This window comes from Raphanus sativus, chromosome 3 (assembly GCF_000801105.2).
Source record: "Raphanus sativus cultivar WK10039 chromosome 3, ASM80110v3, whole genome shotgun sequence".
Taxonomy (NCBI): Eukaryota; Viridiplantae; Streptophyta; class Magnoliopsida; order Brassicales; family Brassicaceae; genus Raphanus; species Raphanus sativus.
In genome coordinates this window covers 16756743-16765134 of record NC_079513.1, presented here as the reverse complement: position 1 = coordinate 16765134, position 8392 = coordinate 16756743, and the positions used below count along the sequence as shown (strand labels likewise).

Sequence of the window (8392 nt, the reverse complement as noted above, 5' to 3'; positions counted from 1 at the left end):
TTTGGAAATTTTGACGTTTTAGAAAAATAGTCAAATTTTGTAATGATTGGTCATTTGACTCGTGGTTTTAAATATCTTGTGGAAACTTCTATGTACCTTTTAATATTACTAGATTTTTTAACCGCGCTACGCGCGGTTTATGTATTCTAAATTATAAGTATGAAATTTTTTTTTGAAAACTAAGTTTTATTTAATTTTATTGAAAACTACACGTTAATTTACATTTATGTAAATTGACTAAACTATAAATATGATTATCTAAATTATAATAATATATTGTCATGTAGTTTTTTAAATATTTAAAAGCTAAATGAAAATAAGCTTTTATTTATTTACGTTTTATAACAATACCATTGATATGTATACATAATATATTACTAATAGATGTCTTACTCATAAAAAATAAAACACGAAGCATTTCTATTTCGTCCTATCTTTCATTGTTCTCAACTTTTTTATATCTACTTGTTCCTCTAATTTTGTTTTCTGGTTAATTTTCTTCTAACTAAATATACACTGGTTTTAGATTCCTTTGCTTCCTAAACCATAAAGCTACTGATAAAATAGTCAGAATATATAATGATAGCAAAAGGAAAACAATAAAAGTTGCACAGTAAAAAAAAATCAAAATCAAGTCTCTTCATAATCTAAATCAGAGTATAACAAAATTAAATTATAAGATATTGACTTGAGATAGAAGGCTAGATAGATCATATGAATGAGGAGTAGAATTATGCTTGCAAGGTGTGTAAATTCTCTGTTTATATAGATTTCGTAACTTTGTAAAAAATGGGGATTAAAAACGTTTTAGATCTAAGCCATATTTTCAAATATGTAGAGTTCATGGAATATTGGTAGAAATTATTTTCAATTGATAAACATGAATAGAAGTAGAAATATATTTGTGGTGTAATAGAGAAAACTCCAAAAAAAATTAAAATTATTTGTCTCGTTTTTGACTTATTTTAGGTTGACGTACAGTTGTGGGTTTTGCTGGTAAATTTATTTTCTGAGACTTAATATCCAACTTTAGGCTTCCGTTTACGGAAATTTGTGTTTGCAGATTTTAATTTTTTTTGTTGGTCTTAATTCCTAAGTAGAGCTTTAGGATCTTTGGAATCCTAATAATAAATTTAGATGTCAAATGATTTGAACATGCATAAATCCCCATTAATTATAACGTCAATTTTTAACACCAAATTTGGCTACAATTTTACTTATGCACACCTTGTCATATGATTTTTTTGTAACTTGGCATCACCTTGTCATATGATTGATACACACATTCGTTTTTATTTGTCAACATACACACATTCGTTTAAACCTGGATATCAGACCAGTTTGAAATTTAATCAGGCAACACGAGTGCAGGTTCTTATATTTCAAGAACTAATTTTTGACATACATTTGAAGAACTAATTTTTTTTTTGATTAAACAAAAAAAGAACTATTTTTATACATACATTTCCTTTGGATGTTTTAGTTCCTTAAAACCTATATAAATGACTTTGGTTTGCAGTGTTGATATATCCAGCTAATAATATAATGGTAATGTACTCTCACGTATTGATTTTAGAATACGATAGTTACCTAATAATATAAGCAAATTATTTTTTGATGTGAACAATAAATAGATTTTAGTATATTACATTACAGGTACTGCTGTGGGATAGAGTTAGAGTAAATTAAAGTAGGTGACAATTATTTTTAGTTTATTTACTCTAATTTCAGCCCATCAAATAAAAAATTATTCTGTCTCATTTATTCTAAAATTGAGAAAACAATAAAAACAGAGTACATCTATTTTTTTGTCAACAAAACAGAGTATATAAATCAAATTTAATGAAATGAATTTATTTTTCCAAATTTATTTATATTATCCCTCTCATTTTCACCATATTTTCCACCGTTTTGCTCCGTTATCTAACCACACTGTACAAATGTTCTGAAATCTATATTGTACTGTTTTCACATGGAAACTGATGACTTCTTGTGTTTATTTATTGCTTTTATCTGACTCCGATAACAACATCAACATAGAAAACATAGTTAACAATCTTATCTTTATTATCTGAATTTCTCTGTCGCAATTGAACATGTTAGATGACATCATAATTTGTTTACATGGTTTTGACCAACTCATGTTTACAGAAAACCGGTATCACTAAAGTTTATTAAATATTTGGCAAACAACGCATTTGTGTATTTACCATTATTGCACTTCAAAAACCGCTGCATCTTACACTTAAAGGAGTGATGGAACCAGCATGTATTCTAATGAAAAGAAACATTACCTGAAACAAAGTAACATCCTTCTGAGTGTTACCTTGAGAGGGAGTAGAAGTAAAAACGTCTCAATGAGTTACTGCAGTGTAACAAAATCTCCTAAGAGGGTCTTAGAAACATTACATGGAACTGCTTACTAATGGTTAATAAGCCGAGCTATAATCCCTTTATTTGTAGCATCAACGACTGCTTCCTCACTGATATTGAACAGCTGCAACACAAATCCTTCAATTGGTTAGAAGAGAGAAATACATAACAGTGGAGATAAATGGGAAATAGTCTCAACTCATATAGCATTCTTTCCTTCTCTCAGGTCTGCAATAGTAAGTCTCACCTATTCCAGTCTGTATTTAAGAATCTGAAACAAAATATTGTTTCTCATCATTCTCTCTCTATAAAAAACAGACAAAACCCACATTCATAGATAATTCTTCCTGCAGAAAGGCCCCATCCATGTATTCCAGATCTACAAAAGAAGACCCGATAAATTTCTGTTCTCTGTGGCATGAAAATACATGTAGATTGAAATCTCTTTAAAACATCAGAGAATACTTGCCTGCAGTGTATACTTGGAGAGAGAGCTTATTCTTGTTTTGGTAACTTGAGTGTGGGAAACCATGTTCATTGCTGCAAGTTTCAGTCAAATGAAACCGACCAACCCGGTTGCTTGTCCCTTGGATTGAAGAGGCAGGAAACCGAGCAAGAATTAGATAGCAGAGAAGGAAGAAAATATAAGAAAAGCAACGCAGCTCTTAAGACAGGGTGAGATTCATTTCATGGCATGGAATAAAAGACAACAACCTCGGTGCTATGAAGGCTGTACCATGTGGTCTTGCTTGAGAGCTTGTTGCAGCTTTAGTACCTCGTACTGTTGTTATGGCACAAGGATAACTACTTGCTGGAGCAATGTTGGACAGAACATCCGGGTAGAGAAGTGCCTAGAGAAAAGATAATCAAACACGGAGGAAATATAATAGATTTAATTAAGCTTCTAAATTATATGATCAATCTGAAGAGAAGCACTTTGAACAAATTGAAGAGACTAATCCTAGACAAAACACAGACATAGAAAATATTGTATTGATATTACTATATCAAGTATACTTCTTCCTAATTGTCAGAAGTATTTTAAACTAATTAGGTCCACAGATAACAGAAGGAGATGCCATGGTGATTTACGCCATAGACTTTTGTCAAGAGAACTAATAAAGAGCTTATCTCTGCCTTAGGTGAAACCGTGAAAGTCTAGTGATCTCGTGCAACAAATTCCTGTTACCATCAAATTCTCTGCAAGACAATATAAATATGTCAATCGTCAGTTAACGTGCTGGAATAAAAAAAAAAAGGCCGAGGTCGTCATAAGCTGGAGATCTAACAGGAGTAAGCCTGCATATATATATATATATATATATATATCCAAATAGTATAATTTAGTAGGTAAGATCAGAAAATTCAAACCTGTGATAGCGCATCCTACACCAAAATCAATAACTGAGCCAACGAATTTTCATTTTATCTGAGTTACAACCAATAAGTCTTTTTTAAACAACAAATCAGTCTTTTTGTGGTCTTAATAATCACAAGTTAACAAAAAAAAATTAAAAATCATTCTTTGATCCATAAAGCACACAACTTTTTTATGTACAGAACAACCAAAAATAGTAGAGAGTAACATTACCAAAGTCATCGAGCATAGAAGGTAACACCAGCCTCTCCCAAAATCTCTGTTCAAGAACAAAATTAAAAAAAAAAGTTTATTTTTGAAACATGAGTTGCAAACTTGGCAGATAGAACACAAATAATGTCGGAAAAAAATAAGAACACAAATAAATGAAAGCGCGACATTAAGATTTATATGTAGTAGTGGTGGAGGTGATGGAAAAAAGAAGCCAAGGAGGAACCTAGATCATGGGTTTGCCGATGATTTGCATGTACGTTGCTTATGAATCGAGAGGAAGCGTAACAGAGAGTGATGTTTCCAATGAATCAGGCTCCGGATTTTCTTGGATCGAGTCAAGTATGTAGTTGCGTAAATCAAAGCGGCATTAGACGAAGAACTTCGTCCTCTGAGGATGAAAAGAACACACAAATTAATCGGCCTTTTCAATTTTTTTTTCAGATGACGCTTGAGAGAGAGAGAGAGAGAAAGAGTGTACCAGTGACATTGAGAACATCCAAAATGATAATAATCAAAATTCTCTTCTCAGATACACTATCCCGATTCCTTTGGAATATGAAAGGAACTATATCAGTTTCAACTCTCTGGAGTAGAGATAGGTTCAATCTAATTATTTGCTTCTGAGTTCCATGATCTATTTGATTCCTGGTGGTAGCTTTAAAGCTACATCAGTACCGGGTGAAAGAGGAGAAGTCGAAGAGGAAATCATTAGGTTATTTTTGTTGTTACGAAGAGGAGAATAATAGCTGCAGTTAGTGTCTGATCAAGCAAGCATATTAATGGAAAAAGAAGAGACGACAACTATAAAACTGGAGGAAATAATAGCTGGGCCAAGATAGCAAAGTAATTTAAACCCAAACGTAAAGCCCACCTTTCATCATTATCGATATTAGCTAAACAGACGTGGCAAAAAAGCTCTCTACCATTGGTCGATTTAATTAAATGACGTGGACATGCTGAGACTTGATCTTATTTAGCTTTTAGTATAGTATAGATGTAGTTTCAAATTTTAAGAAAAATACCTGTTTAGAATACTAATAGCACTAAAGTTTATTAATATTTTAATTTAATGTTAAATTTTAAAATTAGTATATATATTTATCAATTTAATTTATTTTTAATCGGTTTTCTTATTTTATTTTACTTAAATTATATGTAATTCTATTTCATTTTGAAAGAATTGTTTCTAGAAATTTTGACATCTCGGAAAATAGTAAAAAAAAAATTAATGATTTGACATTTGTAAATTTTGAGATTTTAAAAAATATTAAACATTTTGAAATGTTTGATATTTGGAAATTTTGTAAAATATTTTTTTGTATTAATTGGACATGTTTTGATTGGTGGTTTTATATATAATAAATTATTTATAGTCACACAAATACTTTATGTAATTTAAATGATATTAGGAACTTTCTTGTTTTATACATTTAATTGTTTTTATATGTTTTTCTTTTTAACTATTTTAAAATTAATTTACTATTTTATTTTTGGCATAAAATGTATTTTGAATTTATTATACGAAATCTCGAATGTTGTAATATTTTTTTAATATTACTATTTTTTTGTCAAATGTCCATCTATGCTAGATCAAGTGGAGGATAGACGAGCAGATTCTCGGATGAGCATTTCCATCTGTCCGGATATGATCTATATGGGAAAATGTGTAGCTTCTGATTCTTACTTCTTTTGCTAAAGCGTCTGCTCGACTATTCCCACTCTAAAGAATATAAAACATGCTCAGATTTTTTTAATATTATACTCACTCTATATCATTATAAGTGGTTTTTAAGGTTTTTGCACATAGATTAGGGAAATACAAACTTCTATACAATTTATCTTGATTATATAAAAAATCATTAAATAAAACTATTTTGACCAATAATAAAAAAACACAGTATTTTATAATTGGTTGAAAAATTCAAATGTTATTAAATTCTACCTAGAACATCGAGAACATCAACTATTTTGGAACAAAAAAATTCCTCTAAACACCTCTTAATGTGATACGGAGGGAGTACTATTTTGCTTTTAAATTTTTCTGTTTTATTATAAAAGTTACAATTTTTAAGTAACTTGTCAAATGATAATACTTATTTTATTAGTTTAATGATATATAATATACTAATTTCTTTTTTATTAATAACATTTTTAAAATAACAAATTTCATATTTTGATTGGTCAATTTAGTTCATATGTGGAGGTTATCAATGGCTTATACTATCAACTTTTATATAGTATTGATATAACATAGAAATGGAAATTTTGACATGTTTTGATTGATGATTTTTAATCAATATGTAGACAAACTAAATGGCTTATATATTATAAATTATTTAATGATATTATAAAATTTTGACAATTACTTATAATCACACTAATAACTTATGTAATTTAAACGATATTAGTTTTTTTCATACATTGTAAATGTTTTCAGATGTTTTTGTTACTTTAACTATTTTAACATTGATTTGCTGTTTTATTTTGGCATAAAATGTACTTTGGATTTATTATACTAAATAGCTAATGTAATATTTTTGTTAATATTAATATTTTTATTTTTATTTTATTTTATTATAAATTTAGTATTTTTTAAGAAACTTTTATAATGTTAATATTTATTTTAGTTTAATTATATATAACATTAATTTCGTTTTAGTTTTAATTTTATGGAAATATTAATATTTTGAAAAATAATAAAATTATAATGATGAATTGTCATATTTTAATTGGTTTATTAATTAGTTTAATATTAATTCCACTTTAATAATTTATTAGTTTGTCTTATTTGATGTTGAATTCCATTTTGTATGGAATAATATTTTTTTTTTTGTAAAATTGCAGTCTAAACATTTATATAGAATATATATTGGATTTGGAAATCAATTTTTCTAGACTTTTATATTTAGTGATGTTAAAAATTATTGATATAAATCTACAACAATAGTGTCTATAATTATTGAAATAATATGTTGAAATCCTACCACAAAGTTGGATCTTTAGTTTAGCCAAACATTATTTTTTTTTGTACGGAGTTTCAATATCAGATCAAGAATTAGAAAATTCGCAAAACAGATAGACAATAGAATTCATATACCGAGTGAAGAAATCACATTATTTTCCATCCAAGTCTAATATTTTTTCACTCGATTGTATAGTGTTTTATTTTAATTACCAAATTTTTTATGATAAATTACACATTATTGGTTATGCACTACATCAATTTTGCAACATTTCCAACAATATTGACACGACGCCAAACCATTTTTATTGGTACTCTTAAAATATGGTCCAATAATTATGTATGTTAAATAAGCCCATAATATTTATTTTACATTTATTTTGTTTTGCTTTATATTAGTAGAAGAGCTTAGATAGATATAGAAGTTTAATTACAGTATTTTAGATACCAAAAATATCTAAATTACAATTATATACTTAAATATATTAATTATTTTAAATTTTATATCTATTAGATATTTGAAAATATGAAAATATCTAAAAATGGTCAATATAGTCACAAATAAATATCTTAAAATAACAGAAAATGTTCAAAATACAGAAAATGTTTTTTTCCATCCAAATATTTAAATTAAAATAATTTTTATGTTAATTTAAATATTTAGTCTTACAATATTCAAAAATTTATGTTTTATATTAGTTTATTATCGTATTTGAAGGATCCGAACTTGAATCCGAACCGAACCCGCAATGTCTGAACCAAATCAAAACCAAAATTTATAAATATCTAAATAATATTTAAATTTCTAACTCTAAAAATTCCGAGTAGATCAACTAAATTTGATCGGATACATGAATGTTCGTCCATAACAAAAAGCTATACGATAAGTACAATATACAATAAATTATTTAATAAACTATTTCATTCCGCGCACAAACGCTGATTACTATCTAGTATTATATAAAAACCTCACAATGTAAGATGTACTGGGGAAATTGATCATCTACCTAATTAGTGTTTTTTCACCGTTATACATCCCAATTTTCCTTAAGTTAAAATGTAAATCACTTTTTACAAGAAACACAAAATTTGCATTTTTCATCAGACATAAATAACAAACTGGGGACACAACTGAAAGTTTTTTTTTTCTTTTTAAAACAAAATAAAAACAATAGTTTAACAAATAAACAATTATGTAAAAGCAAACAAAACAAACGATCAAACTAGTATCCTCTATTTTAATTTTATCATTCAGTATTATAACCATATTTTTTTGTAAGCACTGTCACAACTTGTTTGCTTCAACTGGATCATAAAATAACAAAGCTAGAAAAATATTTAAAAGTTCGACAAATAATGAGATCCAATTTGATTTGATTGACATATTTTGCTAGAAACTGCAAAAGCAGTCGAATGGTTTTTGTTGTTATCAATGGTGTCTTGGCTGAGTCCTACCTGAACAGTTT

The 8392-nt window shown here is 27.8% G+C and overlaps 2 long non-coding RNA genes across 2 annotated transcripts; both read right to left on the bottom strand.

Annotated features, from left to right (window-relative positions):
• Positions 1-2039: 2039 nt before the first annotated feature.
• Positions 2040-2751, bottom strand: LOC130509028 (uncharacterized). Its single transcript, XR_008943178.1, has 3 exons — positions 2573-2751; positions 2410-2497; positions 2040-2294 (listed from the first exon to the last, which is right to left on the bottom strand). It is a non-coding gene; the product is annotated as an uncharacterized LOC130509028 (long non-coding RNA).
• A 91-nt stretch (positions 2752-2842) lies between these two features.
• Positions 2843-4747, bottom strand: LOC130509027 (uncharacterized). The gene is made up of 6 exons (XR_008943177.1): positions 4443-4747; positions 4188-4352; positions 3965-4010; positions 3745-3802; positions 3088-3573; positions 2843-2959 (listed from the first exon to the last, which is right to left on the bottom strand). It is a non-coding gene; the product is annotated as an uncharacterized LOC130509027 (long non-coding RNA).
• Between the last annotated feature and the right edge of the window lie 3645 nt (positions 4748-8392).